Consider the following 24770-nt stretch of genomic DNA (forward strand, 5'->3'; position numbering starts at 1 on the left):
TTTGTAAAAAATACACTTAAATTAATTTTGGTGCACACAAACACAAGATAATACTTTTTTTTTTTTTTTGGTAAATTATAAAAGTTTATGCTTCATTGAACAAATAGATGCCAAACATGTCAAGATTTAAAATTTCCTGTGAAATGGTGACAAACTATAGTAGCTAAAATTATCCATAGGTGAAGTTTTAAAAGCCTTTACATGTTATCAGTTTAGTGTTAAACGTGAGTTCTGGCACTAGAATTGTTGCTCACACAATTTATTTATTTAAAAAAAAAAAAAAGAAAGTGTGTGTTTCTGTGCTGAAGTGTAATGAGTTATCAAAGAGCTGCACCTATATATCATTTGAATACCAAAAGTGATGTGATAGCATATACAGTGCCTTGAAAACGTATTCATACCCCTTGACATTTTCCACATTTTTCCATGTTACAACCAAAAACGTAAATGTATTTTATTAGGATTTTATGTGATAGACCAGCAAATAATGGTTATGTGAAAGCAAAATGATAAATGGTTTTCAAAATGTTTTACAAATAAATATCTGAAAAGTGCCCCCCTTAGTCAATACTTTGTAGAACCACCTTTCACTGCAATTACAGTTGCAAGTCTTTTTGGGGATGTCTCTACCAGCTTTGCACATCTAGAGTGACATTTTTGCTCATTCTTATTTCCACAAAGGTTCACCTTCCTGCTGGAAGGTGAACCTCCTCCGCCCCAGTCTCAAGTCTTTTGCAGACTCTAATGCCCCGTAAACACGACCAGACATTTCAACATCAAAAGTCTGACGGAATGATTCCGGCAGACTATTCGATCGTGTGTGGGCTGCAGCGGACTTTTGATTTGCAAAAGTCTGACAGACTTTAGAAATGGAACATGTTTCAAATTTTTCCGCCAGAACTCCGCCGGACCCAGTTCCTACCAAGAAATCCCCTTGTGTGTGTGCTAGTCCGGACAAAAACCGATGCGAGGGCAGCTATTGGCTACTGGCTATGAACTTCCTTATTCTAGTCTGGTCGTACGTCATCACATTCGAATCCGTCGGACTTTGGTGTGATTGTGTGTGGCCAAGTCCGTTCATTCGGAAAGTCCGTCAGAACTCTGTCAGAACTCCGTCAGAACTCCGTCGAAAGTCTGTCGGACCTAAGTCTGGTCGTGTGTACGCGGCATAACAGGTTTTCTTCTAAGATTGCCCTGTATTTGGCTCCATCCCCCTTCCCATCAACTCTGACCAGCTTTCCTGTCCCTGCTGAAGAAAAGCTTCCCCACACCATGTTGCTACCACTACCATGTTTCACGGTGGGGATGGTGTGTTCAGGATGATGTGCAGTGTTATGCCACGTACACACTTTCGGACTTTCTGACAGTAAATATGCAATCGGAGCTTATTGTCAGAAATTCCGACCGTGTGTAGGCTCCATTGGACAGTTTCCATCGGAATTTCCATCGCACAACATTTGAGATCTGGTTCTCAAATTTTCCGACAACAAAATCCATTCGAACTTCAATTTTCTCGGCTCGTCATACATGTTGTATGTCACTGCAATCTTGACGTTCTGACTTTCTGACCAACTTTGTGTGACCATGTGTATGCAAGACAAGTTTGAGCCAACATCCGTCGGAAAAAAAACATGAGATTTTGTTGTTGGAATATCCGATCATGTGTACGCGGCATTAGTTTTCAGCCACACATAGCGTTTTGCTTTTAGGCAATTTTGGTCTCGTCTGACCAGAGCACCTTCTTCCAAATGTTTGAATTGTCCCCCACATGGCTTCTGCCAAACTGCAAACTAGACTTCTTATGGCTTTCTTTTAACAATGGCTTTCTTCTTGCCACTCTTCCATAAAGGCCAGATTTGTGGAGTCCATGACTAATAGTTGTCCTGTGGACAGATTCTCCCACCTGAGCTGTGGATCTCATGCCCAGCCTGTCAGTTTAGGTGGATGGCCATGTCTTCGTAGATTTTCAGTTATGCCATACTCTTTTTCCATTTTTGGATGATAAATTGAACACTGCTCTGTGAGATGTTTAAAGCCTTGAATATTTTTTTATAACCTAACCCTGCTTTAAACTTCTCCATAACTTTATCACTGACCTGTCTGGTGTGTTCCTGGGCCTTCATGATGCTTTTTGTTCACTATGGTTCTGTTCTCTAACAAACCTCTGAGAGCTTCAAAGAATGGCCGTATTTATACTGAGATTAAATTACACACAGGTGGACTAATTAGGTGACTTCTAAAGGCAATTGGTTCCACTAGATTTAGGTTAGGGGTATCAGAGTAAAAGGGGGGTTGAATACAAGTGCACGCCACACTTTTCAGTTATTTTTTTGTAAAAAAAATTGAAAAACATTTATCCTTTTTTTTCTACTTGACAATTATGTGTTCGTCTATCACATAAAATTCCACCAAAATACATTTACATTTTTGGTTGTAACATGAAAAAATGTGGAACATTTCAAGGGGTATGAATACTTTTTCAAGGCACTGTATGTATATACATAAATAATAGTGCATTTCTGGTTACTATGCAAGAAATAAAATACTGAAAATATACATAAATAATAGTGCATTTCTGGTTACTATGCAAGAAATAAAATACTGAAAATAAAATACTGAAAATGTATCAATATACAAACAAACATTAAATTGAATAGTCCGTAAAGTTCAATATGGAGATAAGTTCATGTGCCAATAGCAATGAAAGCATATCGTGGAATGAAGGTGTATCTAATTCTTCTCAAGAAGAAATCTGTTCAATGAGCTGCTTACCTGGCTGGCCAGGAAAACATGGCATTGAAACCGGACGTGACAAAATCCTTGTCGCTTCTAACTTCATTCATCACATAGCAGAACCAGGAACAGATGTTCCTCCATCTCCTCTGGAGGATTATCATGACACTTTTAGGCTGGATTCACATGTTTGCACTTTTATTAATGTATTTAAAGCATGTTATCACAACACACAGTAATGCCCCGTACACGCAATCGGAAATTCGACCAGCAAAAGACCGATGAGAGCCTTTGGTCGGAAAATGCGGTCGTGTGTATGCTTCATCGTACTTTTGCTGGCCGAATTCCTGCCAGCAAAAGATTGAGAGCAGGTTCTCTATTTTTCGGTCTGAAAAAGTTCCAATCGGAAATTCCGATCATCTGTACAAATTCTGACGCGCAAAATTCCTACGCCTGCTCTGAAAAAATTTGACGCATGCTCGGAAGCATTGAACTTAATTTTCTCGGCTCATCATAGTGTTGTACGTCACCGCGATCTTGGCGGCCGAAAGTTCAGAGAACTTTTGTGTGACCGTGTGTATGCAAGGCAAGCTTGAGCGGAATTCCGTCGGAAAAACTATCCAAGTTTTTTCTGACAGAATTTTTGATCGTGTGTACGGGGGACATTTTATATGTGGCTTGACTAGCATTGCCATTCATTCAATAACTCCACCCTAATGCACATATACAATGAAAAGGCTGCAGCTGTGCTGTAGTGTACCACCACACACATTGTGGTGGTCTGCAATAGTGCAAGTGAGTTATTTTGTTTATTCTGATGTGTTATGGGGTCGTTTATAAATATGCTGACCTAATGCAATGCCTTAATGCAATGACTTTAGGCAGTAACAAGCATCAATAAATGGTACTTAGTGGGGTATATGAGCCATTAATTCCTTGCTTAATAGAGACAGAGGAGTTGATTAACTAAAAGCAATTATACTGTTGACTGTTTAAGGGAATTTGCACTGTGCTAGAGAATTTTCCTTTAGCTTACTAAGATCATGCTGAGATGAAGCTCTGCTGACTTCCATCATACAATCATGTATCAGCAAAAATACATTTTTTTGAAAAAAAAATTTCCCCATGTGATTGGGTATTCTTTGTAACATGAATTTTCAACAAATTCACTAAGCTAAGAGAAAATTCCCCTGCAAAGGGAACAGCCTATTTGCTTTAGTATATTAAGCCCAGAATCTCATCCTAATATTAAAGTTTAACTCGGCTCCCTCTTTCTCTCTCTCTCTGCCTCCGCCCAGCCCCCTACTGCCCTCGGAACCCCTTTTAAAAATATTCTTTATACATACTTCCTCTCCAGGTGTCTTTAGATTTCAGGATTTCCTAGGTCCTCTTTCTTGTCTTTTTCTTCTGGCAGTTCTAAATGCTGCAGAGACTGGGGCCATATAATGAACTATAAGTCCAGGGTTCATTTGGCCCACAGGAAGCAGGTTGAATGTCACAGGGCATCATTAAAACCCTGAAGATGGCCAATGCTCGGTTGTAGAGTGTTGGGTTTACCAGAACAGCACCGGTGAGTAGCTTGGCTTTTTTTCACAGTGATTTGTTATTGCTGTAAATGTTTGGTGTATGTCATATTCACTATAGTTGTGCTCCGCTCTTCCCCAGAAGCATTACAGGGCTAGTGCTTAGTGATTGGCACAGGGTTGTCACATGGGGTGAAAGAGTCTTCAGACCTGTGTAAGCTCCAACTGTGATGCAAGGCTTAAAGGGGCCATCTTTATTTACTTCTCAGTGAACAGAGGAGCCATAACAAAGTGGTAAGTGCATTTACTGTAGGTTCAAAATGAAACCTTTTGCTTTGCCCTGCATAAGAAAAACCCATGATGAGTTTGAAGGAGTTCTATGGTCACAGCATACACTTTAGTTTTATAAGATCAGCATAGTAATAGCAATAAAAAAAAATAACTTTTTTTTACATTCCATTATAAGCTTAGTTGAAAAAGCCCCTTTCCATGTTGTGAGTTCTACCTGTCCATCTCTTTCCACAACTTCTTGGACTCCCTGCATGCACTGTAGCTTCTAAGGACCACATATCCCATGGTACAATGCTGCCTGCAAACTGTGATCCCTGTACTGACTCCCCCTCCTGAAATTCCTCCTCTCAGCACCACTGTAGTTCAGAAGACAGACTCTGTGAAATGTGTGACATAGCAGTGTCTACTTACAGGATATAGTAAATATGTGTCATAGAAGACAGGGAAGTAAATGTGTGGGGAACTTCACAAAGTAAGTTTACAATCTTCAGAACCATTCAGATAATAGGAGTAGGATAGAAACTATTGAAATACAATGTGGAAATGAGTATATGATTTTAAGTTTTGGCAATAAATACACTTTAAGCAGCTTAAAAATGATTGATGATGATGACAAGTTGCATCCACCATTATGGACACAAAATATGGCTTCCCTGGGCACAATATTCATTACTTACCAGATAACCTGTGGACCACTACCTATACATTTCTTGGCATCACTCATACAGTATCTTGTAGTTCTACTAAAAAACACATACTGTATAAAGGAAAAAGGCATTGGGACTTTGTGTGAGGCATAGGACAGTTAAGTCAAAATTGCTTCCATTCCTGTCAAAACGAAGCAAGAAGAAAAGTTGGGACTTTGCATGAAGCATGCGGATTTGGAGGCAAAAATTAGCTATATATGTCTAATAATGTTACATTTATTAAATATTACACATTAAAATGCATCAAAAGCAGTGGTACATATTGTATCTTCCCTCATGATTAATTGATTCACACATTAACATATTGCACATAGACGATAATAAACAAGTAAATTAGGTGAAGCGATGTATACAGAATATGTTACAAAACTGCATGCTTATAGAATTTGGGGCATCTGAAGCTCGACACGTTTCATGGCTAACTTGCCACTCATCAGGAGCTGATGTAAATTGGATATCTATAAAATGAAAATATTATATCAAGCAATGAGTAAGTCTAAAGAATAAAAATATAAATGAACGGAGTATGCTTGAAACAACCACCTATACTCACAGGTGAGGTGATGAAAAGGGTGTGGCAGTGGTTGCGTGGGCAGCTGGGGACAGGATCCGGCACGGGAGCTGAGGCGGCACACAATGCGGCAAACCACGGAAGCAAAAGACATGAAATCAACTGAGTGGATTGATGGTAACACGAGTGCCAAGGCTCTTGTATCACCTGGGGGTGGTATGAAAGGACAAAAAAACAAAACAAATAAAAAACAAAACAAAAGAATGTTGGTGTTAAAAGAGATAACACACTGTGTAAAAACAGTGAAAAAGATAATCAGTGAAAAATGAAAAAAATGTGTGATGACAATGTGACAAAAATCTGTGATAGTGAGACTGTGTTGGAAACAATGGGGGTGCTCCAACATTGTGAACACTAACATTGAAAGGTGAAAGGAAAAGGGGGAGAAAAAGAAAAAGCAGGAGAGAAATGTTAGTGTTCACAATGTTGGAGCACCCCCATTGTTTCCAACATAGTCTCACTATCACAGATTTTTGTCACATTGTCATCACACATTTTTTTCATTTTTCACTGATCGTCGTTTTGCCCACACACCCACTGCCTCGCCCTTTCCATCACCTCACCTTTTAGTATGAGTGGTTGTTTCAAGCATATTCCATTCATTTATATTTTTATTACTTAGACTTACTTATTGCTTGATATAATATTTTCGTTTTATAGACATCCAATTTACATCAGCTCCTGATGAGTGGCAAGATAGCTACGAAACGCGTCGAGCTTCAGATGCCACAAATTCTATAAGCATGCTGTTTTGTAATATATTCTGTATACATCACTTCACCCAATTTACTTGTTTATTATCATCTATGTGCAATATGTTAATGTGTGAATCAATTAATCATGATGGAAGATGCAATATGTACCACTGCTTTTGATGCATTTTACTGTGTAATATTTAATAAATTTAACATTATTAGACTTATATAGCTAATTTTTACCTCCAAATCCAAAAATACATACTGTATGCTAGATATTCCCTCCATCCTCCATTTTTCCTTTGGATATTTGCCTGGTAGTACCTGCTGTCATATTGAAAAATTCTAAATAAATCAACTGAAAAGAGAACTGCAGCATCTTGGCATGTACACAGAGTCAGCATCATCTTTACTTAATTTACAAGTTGTCAACAGGACTTACTATTAAAGTACTTTTACTCAACTCTTACATGCCAAAAGTTGTTCTGAATTGGAAGGAATCATGAATTTCAACTATGTGAAAACACTTGCTGGTATAATTAATAGCATTATAAAACATTTGGCAACTGTTTGACATTTTAACTCTAATTAGAAATTGGTTCTGTTATACAAGCTGTTACTAGACTTTTTATATTAATTAATAAAGAAAGAAATAACATCATGAAGTTCAGCTGCTAGTCAACAGGTGAATACAAGCAGTTAGAATGAGCTGTAGCTACTAGCTGTCAAAAGAGAGGAGGTAAAACTCAAAAATGAATACCAGCAAAAGAAAAAAAAAAGTGATGAAGAAGTAAGGTAATAAAAAATATCTGACAGATATTGGCAATATAAACAACAATTGTATAACCAGCCAAAATTTAAAGCAAAAGAGCAGCCAAAACCTTTTTTTTCCTGATAGAGCTGGCAACAGTTAGAATCTTTGGGATTATTGTATATGATTGTTTGAACGTATAAATCTTTTTATAATTTTTTGGTAAATGGAAAAAGAAATAAAGGAAAAAAAAAAGATCTTTGTCATATTTTTAATGCTGTCTGTGTCCCCGTTGGTGAAATTTATATGTCCTGGTGAAATGATGGGATCCTTGCAAAAATCTACGACTCTTGGACTTGTACAGACCAAGGATTAAACAATTCTAATGCCTCTTGTACATGGATGCCTAAAAAGCAATGTTTTCCCATGAATAGCTCAGCGGCGGGGGCATGTCAGGACAAGTCTGACAATTGGAAAGGAGCAGGCTGAGTTTCCAGCATAGCTATAGAACTGTGCTTTCCTGCTTAGTGTGGTCAGTTTTGAATAGGAAAGCAGAGGGAGTGTGAGGAACACCAGGGATTTCGTACAAAGGAAGCGATAAAGAGAGAACATTATATTTTATCCAGGGCTCGAGTCCTGCGGGAACGCATGGGAACGACGTTCCCGTACTATTTCCACAACGGGAACGCCGTTCCCATTAGCAGCCCGAGTAGCCTGCCGCTCGTGCGTAGCCCGCCGCTCCTCTGCCGCCCGAGTCAGTGACTGGTTGCTAGGCTAGGGCCGTTCCGCGTCTAGCAACCGGTCACATGACATCGGCCGTACACGTGGGCACGCACTGGAGTCAGTGGGCAGTGCGCATGCGCCCTCCAGCGCAGCCAGCGGCAGACACACGCCGCTGGCATATGGACTGTCTCCTCCCTCCCCTCTACCCAGTTCTCTCCCGAGCGAGAAGTAAACCAGGTTAGTCACTAGAACTCTGCATTACCCTGCCAATACTCTGCATTACTCAATACTCTGCAATACCCCGCCAATACTCTGCATTACTCCACCAATACTCTGCATTACCCCGCAAATACTCTGCATTACCCTGCCAATACTCTGCATTACTCAATACTCTGCAATACCCCGCCAATACTCTGCAATACTCTGCATTACCCCGCAAATACTCTGCATTACCCCGCCAATACTCTGCATTACCCCGCCAATACTCTGCATTACCCCGCCAATACTCTGCATTACCCCTCCGCCAATACTCTGAATTACTCTGCCAATACTCTGCATTACTCTGCCAATACTCTGCATTACTCCGCCAATACTCTGCATTACTCCGCCCATACTCTGCATTACTCCGCCCATACTCTGCATTACTCCGCCCATACTCTGCATTACTCCGCCAATACTCTGCATTACTCTGCCAATACTCTGCATTACTCCGCCAATACTCTGCATTACTCCGCCCATACTCTGCATTACTCCGCCAATACTCTGCATTACTCTACCAATACTCTGCATTACTCCACCAATACTCCGCCAATACTCTGCATTACTCCACCAATACTCTGCATTACTCCACCAATACTCCGCCAATACTCTGCATTACTCCACCAATACTCTGCATTACTCCACCAATACTCTGCATTACTCCGCCAATACTCTGCATTACTCCAACAATACTCTGCATTACTCCACCAATACTCCGCCAATACTCTGCATTACTCCACCAATACTCTGCATTACTCCACCAATACTCTGCATTACTCCACCAATACTCCGCCAATACTCTGCATTACTCCACCAATACTCTGCATTACTCCACCAATACTCTGCATTACTCCACCAATACTCTGCATTACTCTACCAATACTCTGCATTACTCCACCAATACTCTGCATTACTCCACCAATACTCCGCCAATACTCTGCATTACTCCGCCAATACTCTGCATTACTCCACCAATACTCTGCATTACTCCACCAATACTCTGCATTACTCCACCAATACTCCGCCAATACTCTGCATTACTCCACCAATACTCTGCATTACTCCACCAATACTCTGCATTACTCTACCAATACTCTGCATTACTCCACCAATACTCTGCATTACTCCACCAATACTCCGCCAATACTCTGCATTACTCCGCCAATACTCCGCCAATACTCTGCATTACTCCACCAATACTCTGCATTACTCCACCAATACTCTGCATTACTCCACCAATACTCCGCCAATACTCTGCATTACTCCACCAATACTCCGCCAATACTCTGCCAATACTCTGCAATACATACCCTGCCGATACTTACTCTGCAATACTTACCCTGCCAAGACTCTGCAATACTTACCCTGCAATGCCCTGCCAATAATCTGCAATACCCAGCAATAATCTGCCATACCCTGCCAATACTCTGCAATACCCTGCCAATACTTATCCTGCCAATATTCTGCAATACCCTGCCAATACTTACCCTGCCAATACATATTCTGCTAATACCCAGCCATACCCATCCATGCTCAGCCAAAATATTATTGGGGGAGATGACGTGGATATTACAGTAGGGGAGATGTATATTGCAGTGGGGACTATATGGTGGTGACATTTTTCACAGGTTTTTGCAAATTCAATTATTATTTGCTGATCCGAAAAAAGATCCGATCTGTGACTCAGATCCAAGGAATGATCCGATCCGTGAGTTTTTTGATCCGTTGCCGATAATCTTGCACGGCAAGGGCAACGTTATTCCAGTTTGTGGGATATTTTCTAATTTGCTGTATTTGAATTTGGAACAGGGTGTATTTGTGTTCGAAATTCCCTGCGAGGGAAAGATCATCACCCATTGTGTTGATTATTCTGTTTGACAAGTTAACTTATTTTGTATTTGTAAACTGGCACTTTACAATAAATGTACTGTATTTTCTGTGAAATATATATGCATATGAGCGTACCTGTATTTATTTTTTATTTTTTTGGTGGGGGAGTGGATCTTGGGTGAGAGTTCCCACACTTTTTTCCCCAGCACTTGACCCCTGATTTTATCATACAAGCACATGGTACAGCAGGCACAAATGCTTTAATGGGCCTATATACACCGACATATGAGTATATTGCTGCATATGGATCAGGAAAAAAAAATACTGCATTGCTAGGCAGTAATTTACATACATACAGCAAAACCCATGAAAAGCTAGAAGAATTTTTATGCACATGTATACATGCAAAAACAAGTGTTTATTATTATGCCAGTTCTTGTGTCTCTTTGCAGGATTTTGTGCCACGAATCTGATGTTCATATATCAGTACCATCTGCAAGCTAAATATATTTGAAAAAGTGTTATGTTGAGTATAATCCCTTTAGAAGGCTATTTTAATCATACTGAGTAAAATAAAATCATGCACATACCATGGTACCTGAACACGGACCCCAAAAGGGTGGGTGTCCAATTTCCTAAAATATACCATATATACTATTTTAAATATTGCCATATATTTAGTAACGCCGCCCTTTACAGTATTACTTATGTGCTACATCAATGTTTCTCAACTCCAGTCCTCAAGTACCCCCAACAGGTCATGTTTTCAAGCTTTCCATTATTTTGCACAAGTGATTTGATCAGTTTCACTGCCTTAGTAATTACCACAGCCGTTTTATCTGAGGGAAATTCTGAAAACATGACCTGTTGGGGGTACTGGAGGACTGGAGTTAAGAAACATTGTGCTACATCCTCTCAAAAGGACAATATTCATAAAAGGTTCACTATATACAGTATGTCCCAAAAACACATGGACAAAAAACTCAAACAAAAAAATGTAGAAAAATCAGAAAAAAATCCTTGGAGGGGTAACATCTGTTTTAAAGTCCTAAATCTTTAAAGGCAGACTGTAGAGCATCATTTCTCAACCAGGGTGCTGCAAAGAGTCCTCAGGAGTGCCATGGCAAAAGGATAAAATACTGACCCAACTAATGCCGTGTACACACGTAGCCGACTATCCGGCGGACTTAGTCTGGCGGACTTCCCGAACGGGCTACTTCCCCACACACGGCACCTTTTCAGCGGACTAATACGGCGTACTAAGTCCGCCGTACTTTTGAAATGAACGGACTCGCCCACACACGCAGAGGAAAGTCCGCTCATTTCGATCACGTCTCCAGGTAGGCGTGGCCCGCGAAGGAGACGTCGCTGGCCCCGCCACCTGGTATGGACTTAAAGGGGAACCCCAACGCCGAAAAAATTCGGCATGGGGTTCCCTCCCAGGTCCACATCAGACCCTTGTCCGAGCACGCTACCCGGCCGGCCAGGAAAGGTGGGAGACGAGCGAGCGCCCCCCTTCCTGAGCCGTACCAGGCCGCGTGCCCTCAACATGGGGGTGCCTTGGGGAAGGGGGGGCCGCGCAGCCCCCCACCCCAAGGCACCTTGTCCCCATGTTGATGAGGACAAGGGCCTCTTCCCGACAACCCTGGCCGTTGGTTGTCGGAGTCTGCGAGCGGGGGGCTTATCGGAATCTGGGAGCCCCCTTCTTATAGCTCTTTTACAGGTGGTGGCCCGGTCTTCTGTCGCTGCTTTCGTCGTCGTCGTCGCCGCCTTCTGTTCTTCACTTCAGATGTTGACTCGTCGCTCCCTCCGCTCACAATGATGGGGACTGGGCGCGTGGCGACTTATATAGGGACATCACCGGATGATGTCCCCGCCTATTATGATGTCACAGTCCCAGCATCCTCTGGGACTGTGACACCATAATGGGCGGGGACATCATCCGGTGATGTCCCTATATAAGTTGCCGCGCGTCATGTCGGAGCCATTGTGAGCGGAGGACACGATGAGGCAACATCTGAAGAAGAAGAGAAGAAGAGAAGAACAGAAGAACAGAAGGTGGCGGCGACAGAAGAACCGAAGAGGGGGATAAGACCCCAGAAGTTGGAAGAAGAGGCCGGCGGCGAGGAAGAAAGCCGGGCTCCTCCGCTAGTAAAAGAGCTAGCAGAAGATAGCGGAGGAGTCCGGCGAGAAGACCCCCGAAGACGGAAGACCCCCGAAGACGGAAGACCCCCGGAGCTGTGCAATAAACAATTTTATCTTGTGTGTTGTGGTTTTTTTTTACTTTATTTCACAGGTGAATGGGTAGGGGTACATTGTACCCCATACTCATTCACATAGGGTGGGGGGCCGGTATCCGGGGCCCCTTATTAAAGGGGGCTCCCGGATTCCGATAAGCCCCCCCGCCCGCAGACCCCGAAACCAACGGCCAGGGTTGTCGGGAAGAGGCCCTTGTCCTCATCAACATGGGGACAAGGTGCCTTGGGGTGGGGGGCTGCGGTGGGGGGCTGCGGTGGGGTGGGGTGGGGGGCTGCGGTACCCGGCGGGGCCCACTGGTACGGCTCAGTGGGGGGGGGGGGCGCTCGCTCGTCCCCCCTTTCCTGGCCGGCTGGGTAGTGTGCTCGGACAAGGGTCTGATGTGGACCTGGGGGGAACCTCCACGCCGATTTTTTCGGCGTTGGGGTTCCCCTTTAAGTCCATACCAGGTGGCGGGGCCAGCGACGCATCCTTTGCGGGCCCCGCCTACCTGGAGACGTGCTCAAAATGAGCAGACTTTTCTCCGGGCGGGAAAAGTCCGTTCATTTCGAAAGTACGGCGGACTGGCATACGCACGACCGGATTGTCCGCCGAAATGCAAGTCCGGCGGGAAGATTGGAGTGCAAAACTACTTTCTAAGTCCACCGTACTTTCGGGTAAAAAAAGTACGCCGGAGGCTACACACGGGGGGATTGTCCGGCGGACTTGAGTTTGCCGGACTTTTCCACCCGATTGTTTGATCGTGTGTACGCGGCATTAGGCAGCCGGTTACGGATGAAAATGTTTCCCCAGACTTTTTTTTGAGACTTTGAAGTGATGGTATTGCTCTGTTACACATTATAACATCTTTTACTTGGACTTTGAATTGTGTATGTGTAATATATATATATATATATATATATATATATATATATATATATATAAAACTGTATATAGGTTGGTATTGGTTGCTACCGATCTGTGAACTCTGTATTTATAACTACTGAACTCTGATCACAGAGTTCAGTATTCTGTAAGGCAGAGTTCAGTAGTTTGTAGATTTGTGTACAAACTACTGAACTCTGTACACTGCATTTCAAACTACTGAACGCTGCATTACATACTACTGAATACTGTGTTACAAACTTTTTACATTTTTGACTGGTGTACCCCAGGATTCTGACAAATTTTAAAGGGTGCTGTAGAGTTGTTTGTCGATACACCAAAATGTGTTCCTCCACTTGGATCCTATATACAAATCCTCCTCCTTGTTACAAAAAACAGGAAATATATCACTAAATAGTAATTATACAATCAACTTAAATATTACATCAGATCACGCTGCCTCCCTCCAGCAGACAGGGGATTAAGCATGCACTGTCCATTGCAAAACTGGCAAAAGGCTCCTGAACTGTATATCAAAAACGCTATATAGAATGTCTATTATTTCTATACAATGCCTTCAGGTTATAATATCTCAAGGTGTCTAAAAGAAACAAAATCACAATACTGTATGGGAAGTACTAACCAGAACATATCAAAGCTTTTAATGCCTGGGGGTCCTTCCTCACATGTCATCATTGTTAACACATAAAGCTCTTTCAACATAAATCAATCAGATTGCCTCCACACAGCACATACACATGCTGGTCCGCCAGCATCAGAAAATTCCCAACTGTTTTTGAAGTATGATGACAGGGGTTGTACTTGATCATTCTCAACCACTGCCAGTGTCTCCACTTAACTTTGGTATGACATTTATAAATTTGCTGTTGGAAAGTTCTCCATTGCATTATGTTGTAATACTCATCCATTCATGACTTATAGGCGTAATTGACCCGTTATGGAATGTTCATCAAGTCCTATCATTCAGGGCTAGACATGTGCGATTCTTTTACTGCAAATCCTACCCTTCCCCTGCTACCTACACTGCCTGACACTTACCACAGATCAGAAAATCTATTAACTGCTTTACTAACTTTTACTTCTGAAGCCTCTCTTATGAACAAAACTCCCCACTGAGATCTTTAGCAACTTGTAGGTGTTTACTATAGGAAAATGTTGACTCTATGGCATCCGTGCTTCTTTGCTTCATTGCTTCTTTGTTTTTTTGTTGTCTTGGCTCATTTTATGCGGTCAATCCTTTGCTACAACCCTACCTCGAGACTTTATGATAACAGTGGGAACTGCTTATTTTTCAGAAAAGATCAAATGACTCCAAGCACTAGAACACCAACAGTTTTTTTCTACTATACCAATAGCTCGAGAAAGGTTTCTCAGCCATTTGCTTCCTAATGCCCCGTACACACGACCGGACTTTTCGAGGGACTAGGTCCGACAGACATTCGACGGAGTTCTGACAGGGTTCTGACAGAGTTCTGACGGACTTTCCGAATGAACGGACTTGGCCACACACAATCACACCAAAGTCCGACGGATTCGAACGTGATGGCGTACGACTGGACTAGAATAAGGAAGTTCATAGCCAGTAGCCAATAGCTGCCCTAGCGTCGGTTTTTGTCCGTCGGACTAGCATACACACGAGCGGATTTCTCGGTAGGAACTGGGTCCGGCAGAGTTCTGGCGGAAAAATTTGAAACATGTTCCATTTCTAAAGTCTGTCAGACTTTTGCAAATCAAAAGTCCGCTGCAGCCCACACACGATCGAATGGTCTGCCGGAATCATTCCGTCGGACTTTTGATGTTGAAAAGTCCAGTCGTGTGTACGCGGCATTAGTGGATCTCTAAGCAGATAGTAGGTGGTATGCTCCTCCTGAAAGTATCACAGGCTGACTTATTCAGTAGGTTAAAGTTGAGTGATGATGTGCCGAATACAATAACCCAGAGGATCAAATCTGATTGAAGTGTATTGTAGTCAAATCAGTTTAAAGGATGATTTTTCATTGGTTGCAATGGATTGCTAAATTTTTGCACATTATCACTGTTATTTGCAACTCCTTACTGAATAAGTAAGTTTATTATATAGAATGGATAACCTTGTTTAGTCTGATGAGAGATCCTTTGATCACTAGGGTTTGCCCCTTGAACCCCATCTTGAGCTGATTTCAAATTACTGTCACTGACTGAACCTTTCTTATTTGTAATACTTGCATGAAAATGGCTGTTCACAAATAATTTTAATTCCCATTCAGCTGCACTAGATAGTACACTACAGATTTTGTGACTTTTTACTCATTATTAATGCATAGAGTAGACTGGGATTCATTGCTGAGAATGCTAAAATGTCCCATAATTTGTAGTGTTTGTTGTAGTGTACCAAGCTCTAGGAATGTTGGCATTACAGATACCCATCACTACATATACACTCTAAGCTGCACTACATAATTAAGTCAATTTTAACTTTCCTTGAATCTTGCAAAGTTTTGGCACCTCCTATATAATCTGCTATAATTTTAAACGCTACAAACTGTATGTTGAAACAGCATGCTGACCTCAGATTCATGAGAAGACTATCACAATTCAGTCCAGAGTTATGGCACATCTTCTGCAATTTATGCACTATGCTTCAGAGTTTGTAAGTAACTAAAATCATAGCAATTCGATTTATTTCCATTCTCATATGTAGAATCCAATACACTGAACACATATAGCCTGGTGGGATATTTCTGTGATTTCGAGTGCTGTACTTCAAATGAACTAAGGGTGAACTAAAGTCAGTACAAAAGGCATTAGTAAAGCCAGATGTTGGGATCAAATACCCAATACTTTTTGTTCATGCGTCCCCTCATTTGCTACATCAGAGCTATAATAGGAATTAAGTGCAAACTGATTGGGGGAAGTTAAAGTTAATAGGAACTTACAGCGTCAGTGTGTCATTTACAGTTCCGGTCCGTGAAGAGCATCGCATCCGGAACTACCTGATTTTTGCTTGTATTACTGCTTTTACCATGTAAGTTGATCTTTAACCATTTTATAATAAATTACCTTACGGAATGACACTATGGGGTTTGTTTTTGTCATTATACCATGTGCATGAGACCGCTGTCTTAGCCCCTGTACACACGGTCGGAGATTTTGCCAACCGAATCCGTCGGATTTTGCCCATCGGATTTAGTCCGACGGATTGTGTCCGAAACTGTTGCATACACACGGTCGGGCCAAGTTGGCGAAAAATCCGATCTTTCAGAACGTGATGACGTAATTTAGTTACGATGGGACTACATTCAGGCTAGTAGCCAATAGCTTTGATGTAGGAATTTGATCTGAGCATGCGTGGCACTTGGTCCGATCAAAATGCTATACACATGATCGGATTAGGTCCGACCGGCCCAGTTGGTCGGGAAATATTTCCAACATGTTGGAAAACTGGGTCGGACGGAGATTCAGATGGAATCAGTCCGATGCATACCACACACAGTCGGATTATCTGACGACACGGTCCGATAAGACGCATTCCGACAGATTCTCCGACCGTGTGTACAAGGGCTAAGAGGACTAAATGGAGAAGGGGAAATAAATGACACCTGGGACTTTAATTACAGCCGTTGTAAACTGTGGATGATGTTTACCCTCAAACTGGGGAGAGTGGTTAAGGAAGGGGAGCATATGTGGAGAAACTGGCACACCACATGTCCTTATTAAAAAAAAACAAACACAGGTATTGAAGCATTAATAGCACTTTATTAATTATTTATTAATTATTTACTATATTAATTATATAAATTGTGGACTCCTTACTATTAATCGGGATAAATAGAGAATGATCTAAGCCCCTGTTACTTTCATTTTTTATTGTGCACCTTTATATGAATTTATTCACTGCATTGTTAGTATTGTGTTTATGTGAATTGCTTTCAGCATGCACTTATACAAATATTGCGTATTACATTCATTTATTTTTGTGGAAATTTGCACTTTATTCATGCAACCACTGGGTTGATTTATTAGGAAGTAGGAACTTAAGCTTTAACATAGAGTATTACCTATTGAAACAGGACCACATCCACTCCTTATTTTCCTTCCGAAATCCTACCTTTGCTAGTTAGCTGCAGAAAGAAAGCTGTCTCCTATGTGAGATTTCCGCTCACCTCCTATACTTGTGATAGCTGTCAAAGATGGATTTTCCCAAGTTGCAAATGGATGATAAATCTCTCCAATGGGGGCTTAGATAGCAGAAAAAACATCACAGTGAGGTTCTAACACTTCCCCTTTCTATATAAACTTTTAAAAAAAGACTGGTGTTTCACTTTAACATTTCAGTCCCTATTTTCTGACTGCCAGAGTCCGTCTGTTATTAATTAAACTGTGCTGTTTTGGCTGCTATGTCTTGCCACTTTAAACAAGCATGCTTTCTGCAAATATTACAAGCCTGGAGTTAAAATTCACGCTAGCGTCAAATAGGCAATCACTTATATTTCTGTTAAGTATTAGGTTACACTTTTTACTGTGTGAACTTTTTTTAACAGATATTAGTGTTTTACTGTTTAAACTGTGAGAATATATCAGAGCTGTGAAGAAAAATGTATGTTTTACGTCAGTGAGTGCTATTGTCACCTAATGCTCTTTTTTAAAGTTCACATCTCTACTAGATACTGTCATTCTTGCATATTTAATCTCTTGTTTAATGCGCTGTGTTAAAAATGTAAACTACTCTCTAAGTTAGATTTCTCCAGAAAAAGATAAAACTTAGGGCAAGCCTTATGCCCCATACACACGATCGGACTTTCCAACAACAAAATCGTGACTTTGCAGCTGAGGTCCACCGGACTTTCCGAACAATAGACCTTCTTACACAGGACCGGACTTTTCCGGCGAGATAAGTCCGGCGGACAACCCGGCGGACTATGGAGGGAGTCCGCCAGACTTTTGAAAATAACGGACTTGCCCACACACGGAGGAAAGTCAGTTCATTTTGACGGGACTAGCGAAGGCAGTCAATGTCGCTGCCTTCGGCAGTGAGATTGACACCTCGCTGGCCCGTCACCTGGTATGGACTTAAAGGGGAAGCCTTACGCCGAAAAAACGGCATGGGGGTCCCCCCCAGGTCCATATCAGAACCTTATCTGAGCATGCAACCCGGCCGGTCAGGAAAGGGGGTGGGGACAAGCGAGCGCCCCCCTCCTGAGCCGTACCAGGCCACGTGCCCTCAATATGGGGGGGTGCTTTGGGGAAGGGGGGCCGTGCGGCCCCCCACCCTAAAGCACCTTGTCCCCATGTTGATGAGGACAAGGGCCTCTTCCCGACAACCCTGGCCGTTGGTTGTCGGGGTCTGGGGGCAGGAGGCTTATCGGAATCCAGAAGCCCCCTTTAATAAGGGGGCCCCCAGATACCGGCCCCCCACCCTATGTGAATGAGTATGGGGTACAATGTACCCATACCCATTCACCCGGTGAAAAAAATGTAAATAAAACACAACACAAGGTTTTAAAATAATTTATTGCACAGCTCCGGGTGTCTTCTTCCGTCTTGGGGGGTCTTCTCGCCGGACTCCTCCGCTATCTTCTGCTCTTTTGCTAGCTGTTTAGCGGAGGAGCCCGGCTTTCTTCTTTGCCGCCGTCCGGGGGCTCTTCCGACTTCGGGGGTCTTGTCCCCTTCTTCAGGGGTCTTCTCCCCCTCTTCAGTTCTTCTTGCCGGGCCTCTGCTTTTTTCCTTTAGCTCTTTTACTAGCGGTGGCCCGGTCTTCTGTCGCCGCCGCCTCTTCTTCTGACTTTGGGAGTCTTGTCCCCCTCTTCGGTTCTCCTTGCCGGGCCTCCGCTCCTTCTTCCAGCACTTTTACTAACGGTGGCCCGGTCTTCGGTCGTCGTCGCCGTCGTCACCGCTGTTGGCTCCGCCTTCTCTTCTTGTTCCTTGAGATGTTGACTTTCTTTGGCCGCAATGACAAGGACGTGTTGTGCGGCGACTAATATAGGGATAATGGGGGGGGTCACTGGGCGATGTCCCCGTCCCTTATGATGTCACAGTCCCAAAGGATGCTGAGACTGTGACATCATAATGAGCGGGGACATCACCTGGTGACCCCGCCCATTATCCCAATATAAGTCACCGCACACTGCGTCCCTGTCATTGCGGCCAGAGAGAGCATCGAGTCAACATCTCAAGGAAGAAGAAGAAGGAGAAGAAGAAGAACAAGAAGAAGAGAAGGTGGTGGCGACAGAGGACCGGACCACCGCTAGTAAAAGAACTAAAGGAAGAAAGCGGAGGCCCGGAAAGAAGAACTGAAGAGGGGGCAAGACCCCCGAAGAGGGGGACAAGACCCCCGAAGTCTGAAGAAGACCCCCAGGCAGTGACGAAGAAGAAAGCCAGGCTCCTCTGCTAGTAAAAGAGCTAGCAGAAGATAGCGGAGGAGTCCGGCGGGGAGACCCCCCCAAGACGGAAGGAGACTCCCAGAGCTGTGCAATAAATTATTTTGACACTTTGTGTTGTGTTTTATTTACATTTTTTCTCACCAGGTGAATGGGTAGGGGTACATTGTACCCCAATACTCATTCACATAGGGTGGGGGGCCGGTATCTGGGGCCTTCTTATTAAAGGGGGCTCCCGTATTCCAATAAGCCCCCCGCCCGCAGACCCCGACAACCAACGGCCAGGGTTGTCGGGAAGAGGCACTTGTCCTCATCAACATGGGGACAAGGTGCTTTGGGGTGGGGGAGCCGCAGGGCCCCCCTTCCCCAAAGCACTCCCCCATGTTGAGGGCACGCGGCCTGGTATGGCTCAAGAGGGCGGGGGTGCTCGCTCGTCTCGCTCATCCCCACCCCCTTTCCTGACTGGCCGAGTTGCGTACTTGGATAAGGGTCTTATATGGACCTTTGGGGGGGGGACCCTCACGCCGTTTTTTCAGCGTAGGGTTTCCCCTTTAAGTCCATACCAGGAGACAGGGCCAGCGATGTGTCAATCTTGCCCAAGGAGGCAGTGACATTGACCTCCTGCGCTAGTCCTGTCTACCTAGAGCCACATTCAAAATGAACAGACTTTTCTCCGTGTGCGGGAAAGTTCATTCATTTCAAAAGTCTGGCGGACTAGCGCACAGACGGCCGGATTGACAATTTTTGAGTCAAAACTACTTTCTAAGTCTGTCGGACTTTTGGGAAAAAAAAGTGCGCCGGAGCCCACAAGTCCGCCGGATAGTCTGATCGTGTGTATGCGGCATAATGAGAATAACTTGGTTGTACTGTCAGCTAGACATGTGCATTCGTTTTCGTCCGAATGCATTTTCGTCCGAATTTCAGCTATTTTCGTTTTCGTTTTGACAAACGATAACGAAAGCACAAAATCCGAAAAACGAAAGATCCGACATAAATAAATGCTTTATTTTCGTTTTCATTGTTACAACAGTTCGATATAGAATAGGAGATTCGACATGACTCTGACGATAACAATCTGTCTATAGAACCTGTGGTCGAATGTGCTTAACCTTACCTCTATTAGTCCAAGATTATATAGAGAAAATATTCGACAGAGAAAAAAGATTTGACAGAGAGAAAAGATTCTGCAAGTTACTGTCCTAAAAAGTGTTTGGGGACCTGGGTCCTGCCCCAGGGGACATGTATCAATGCAAAAAAAAGTTTTAAAAACGGCCGTTTTTTCGGGAGCAGTGATTTTAATAATGATTAAAGTGAAACAATAAAAGTGTAATATTCCTTTAAATTTCGTAGGGGGGGGTTGTCTATAGTATGCCTGTGAAGGGGCGCATGTTTCCCGTGCTTAGAATTGTCCCTGCACAAAGTGTCATTTATGCAGGAAAAAAAGTCCTTTAAAATCACTCGCAGCTATTATGAATTGTCGGCTCCCGTAATACAGAGAACACTCATTGAAAGTCATTGATAAAAAAATAAATAAATAAATAAATAAAAAAGCGTGGGGGTCCCCCAAATTCAATTTCCAGGCCCTTCAGGTCTGGTATGGATATTAAGGGGAACCCTGCCTCAAATTTAAGAAAAAATTTGACGTGGGGTTCCCCCTAAATATCCATAACCAGACCCTTCAGGTCTGGTATGGATATTAAGGGGAACCCCGCATCAAATTTTAAAAAAATTTGACATGGGGTTCCCCCTAAAAATCCATACCAGACCCTTTATCCGAGCACGCAACCTGGCAGGCCGCAGGAAAAGAGGGGGGGACGAGAGAGCGGCCCCCCCTCCCTCCTGAACCGTACCAGGCCACATGCCCTCAACATTGGGAGGATGCTTTGGGGGTCCGTGACCCCTCAAAGCACCTTGTCCCCATGTTGATGAGGACAAGGGCCTCATCCCCACAACCCTGGCCGGTGGTTGTGGAGGTCTGCGGGCGGGGGGCTTATCAGAATCTGGAAGCCCCCTTTAACAAGGGGACCCCCAGATCCCGGCCCCCCCCCTGTTTGAAATGGTAAGGGGGTACAAAAGTACCCCTACCATTTCACAAAGAAAGTGTAAAAAATGGTTAAATAAAACAAACACACTTTTGAAAAATTCCTTTATTAAAAATAAAAAAAAGATTCCAGCGGCGGTAATCCACTCTTGCTATCCAGCGACGGACGGTCAGCTCTCCATCGATGTCTAATGTCATCCAGCGCAGCGCAGCATCCTTCTTCTGTCTCCGTGGAGGAGACACTACAGACATTCCGACGGCTTGACGTTTCTTATATAGGGTGGGCGGGGCCACCCGTCACCTGACCCCGCCCCCCTCTGACGCAAGGGGAAACCCGGGGTTCCCTGTGACGTAGGGGTGACCCGCACCCCTCTGATGTAACACAGGCAGGTTTCCGTTACATCAGAGGGGGGCGGGGTCACCCATACGTCACGGGGAACCCCGGGTTTCCCCTTGCGTCAGAGGGGGGCGGGGTCAGGTGACGGGTGGCCCCGCCCTCCGTATATAAGAAACGTCAGCGCCGGAATGCCTCCAGTGTCTCCGTGGAGGAGACAGAAGAAGGATGCTGCGCTGCGCTGGATGACATTAGACATCGATGGAGAGCTGACCATCCGTCGCTGGATAGCAAGAGTGGATTACCGCCGCTGGAATCTTTTTTTTATTTTTAATAAAGGAATTTTTCAAAAGTGTGTTTGTTTTATTTAACCATTTTTTACACTTTCTTTGTGAAATGGTAGGGGTACTTTTGTACCCCCTTACCATTTCAAACAGGGGGGGGGCCGGGATCTGGGGGTCCCCTTGTTAAAGGGGGCTTCCAGATTCTGATAAGCCCCCCGCCCGCAGACCTCCACAACCACCGGCCAGGGTTGTGGGGATGAGGCCCTTGTCCTCATCAACATGGGGACAAGGTGCTTTGAGGGGTCACGGACCCCCAAAGCATCCTCCCAATGTTGAGGGCATGTGGCCTGGTACGGTTCAGGAGGGAGGGGGGGCCGCTCTCTCGTCCCCCCCTCTTTTCCTGCGGCCTGCCAGGTTGCGTGCTCGGATAAAGGGTCTGGTATGGATTTTTAGGGGGAACCCCACGTCAATTTTTTTTTAATTTGACGCGGGGTTCCCCTTAATATCCATACCAGACCTGAAGGGTCTGGTTATGGATATTTAGGGGGAACCCCACGTCAAATTTTTTCTTAAATTTGAGGCAGGGTTCTCCTTAATATCCATACCAGACCTGAAGGGCCTGGTAATTGAATTTGGGGGACCCCCACGCTTTTTTTTTTTATTTATTTATTTATTTATTTTTTTATCAATGACTTTCAATGAGTGTTCTCTGTATTACGGGAGCCGACAATTCATTATAGCTGCGAGTGATTTTAAAGGACTTTTTTTCCTGCATAAATGACACTTTGTGCAGGGACAATTCTAAGCACGGGAAACATGCGCCCCTTCACAGGCATACTATAGACACCCCCCCTTACGAAATTTAAAGGAATATTACACTTTTATTGTTTCACTTTAATCATTATTAAAATCACTGCTCCCGAAAAAACGGCCGTTTTTAAAACTTTTTTTTGCATTGATACATGTCCCCTGGGGCAGGACCCGGGTCCCCAAACACTTTTTAGGACAGTAACTTGCAAATTAGCCTTTAAAATTAGCACTTTAGATTTTGAACGTTGGAGTCCCATAGACTTTAATAGGGTTCTAAAGTATGCTATATAGTTAGCTCCGTCGAATCTTCTTTATACATTCGACAGACACCATAAGCCTTCCAAGACAGATTCGACCGTAATTCATGTGGATTTTCGGACGAATGCAATTTTTGAACGAAAAACGAAATAAATAAAAACGAATTTCGGGAGTAACTAAATAAATTAAGTTTTCAGACGAAAACGAAATTCCGAAACGAAATATTTTACTCTGCACATGTCTACTGTCAGCTCTTTTGTTTTGTTTTATAGTCATATATGTTTGTAGAGCCAAGCCTCTGAGGAGCTGCCAGATTGTTTGGTTCTCCTGTCCTGCACCAGTCATGACCCACCCTGTACCTGGACCACCATGACACACTTGAAACTGCTGGAATTAGCTTTCTTAAAGGCAAAAGCCGTGGAAGCTAAGGGTGGAGTTGACAGTAACAAGTGAAGACAAGCACAAGGAAAGATAAGTATCATTGTTAGAAGAAAATAGAATTATGCTAAACCTATAGAGAATCAATAATTGAAAATTGCATGAATTAAAAATCAATATATCAATATAATGCTAAAAAGTCCACCAGTGCTCAAATGATGATATGGTTCATCAATGTATGTGATAGTGTCTCCATCCGTTGAACTCAGACCAGTGGATAGATGGACATGGTACATAAAGATAAAGGCTCCAGATAGTGTAAAAACCTTTTACATTTATTACAATTTTAAAATACAAAGTATTGCACTTACAATGTTAGCATCTAAGTAAGCCTTATGTATGATGTTCCAGCAGGCACACTAACAGACAAACCCTGTCCTTCCGGGAAAAAGGGATGTAAACACAAGGTGACATCAGCTCGTCGATCCTCCCTATGTGTTTTGTCAGAGATGACGTCATCCATGAGTTAATAAGAGGCGGCTTGAGGATAACTGAGCATGTGCTTATTGTGTGTTGGAACCAAGCTGCTGTGTTTAGACTACAAATGCTTTCTTTGATCCTCTGTAACGGGGGATCATGGTAATGTGGTAAGGAGTGATTCCTTCTATTTGCTGGTGGATTCAGCACATTATTTGACAACGGGTGGAGACACTATCACGTACATTGATGGACTATATCATCATTTGAGCACTGGTGGAATTTTTATCGTTATATTGGTATATTGATTTTGAATTCATGCAATTATCAATTATTGATTGTATATAGGTTTAGCACAATTCTATTTTCTTCTGATTTACTCCTATTGTTTATATGTTATACAGGAGAATTGCAGCTTCCATCATATTTTAGAGTTTTGTGTGTTTTTTTACTCTCTTAGCGCAGTTTCTTCACTTTCTCTCTAGGTATCATTATTAACCACTTCAGTCCTGGAAGATTTGGCTGCTGAATGACCGGCCATTTTTTGCGATTCAGCACTGCATCGCTTTAATTGACAATTGCGTGGTCGTGCGAAGTTGTATGCAAACA

Source organism: Lithobates pipiens, unplaced genomic scaffold (genome assembly GCF_037356315.1).
Source record: "Lithobates pipiens isolate NorthernLeopardFrog02 unplaced genomic scaffold, aLitPip1_a1.2 Scaffold_16, whole genome shotgun sequence".
NCBI lineage: Eukaryota > Metazoa > Chordata > Amphibia > Anura > Ranidae > Lithobates > Lithobates pipiens.